Raw genomic sequence first — 935 nt, forward strand, 5'->3', positions numbered from 1 at the left:
GCAAAAAGAGGGTGCATTAGGAAATAGCAGGTTCCTGCCAGTGCAATCTGTGTGGAACAAGAAGGAGCTACTAAGCCAAGCAAAGCAGAGTGTGCCTGCAAGACCAAAACTGTCCSTWTCTTCCTGYAGGATCTCCTGGCTMTAYTGTAYRAGAAAGGGCCTGCCACTGAGGGGATCTTCAGGAGAGCGGCCAGCGAGAAGGCCYGCAAGGAGCTGAAGGAGGTCCTGAACCAGGGCGAGAACGCTGACCTGGACAGCAAACCTGTGCACCTCTTGGCAGTGGTGCTGAAGGTGAAGTCCTCTGACTTTTAGCTCTCAGAGCACGTGGCTAGGGCCTCCGTCARTGCCTCCACTGACCTCGGTGGCACYCAAAGCTAAACCCCTACTGAAGCCAAACTCAGTGGTTCAGGCTCAGGACACTTGGGCCTTTTTCTTCTCCACCGCCTTTTCAGTTCCCCCAGTTCTGCCCCTGATTCCCTGCATGCCCATGGCAAACGCACTTCCTCCACCTCCTCCTCAGCATCCTCCTCTCCTCACTGAGGACTACTCAGACGGAGGACCAGACCAAAGGCTCGGATATGAGCTGGGTGCTGCTCCTGCACTCACACCGCTGCACTTGGCATGTTCTCGTGCAGCCCCCTGCGCTCCCAGTGCTCAGGAGCACCTTTGGGAGCAGGGAGCTCAACGCAGCCTGCCTGCTCGTGAGCTCAAGCACGCACACGCTCCCTCTCTGCTCACTGGTAGCATTGAGAGCATCATCTGAGTACCTTGGCCTTGCAGGACTTCCTGCGAAACATCCCCTCCAAACTCCTCTCGGACAGCCTCTACGACAAGTGGATGGAGGCGCTGGAGATGCCAAGCCAGCAGGACAAAATTGACCAGCTGAAAGAGTAAGACTTTGAAGCAGGCCCACCATTTTGGAGGGAACTCACACT

At 56.2% G+C, this 935-nt stretch overlaps 1 pseudogene; it reads left to right on the top strand.

The window, feature by feature from the left end:
• The first annotated feature begins 129 nt into the window (after positions 1-129).
• The window catches only part of LOC112964637, a 3,264-nt pseudogene continuing 2,458 nt past the window's right edge, over positions 130-935 (top strand).

This window comes from Apteryx rowi, unplaced genomic scaffold (assembly GCF_003343035.1).
Source record: "Apteryx rowi isolate R43461 unplaced genomic scaffold, aptRow1 scaffold_1977, whole genome shotgun sequence".
NCBI classification, from domain to species: domain Eukaryota; kingdom Metazoa; phylum Chordata; class Aves; order Apterygiformes; family Apterygidae; genus Apteryx; species Apteryx rowi.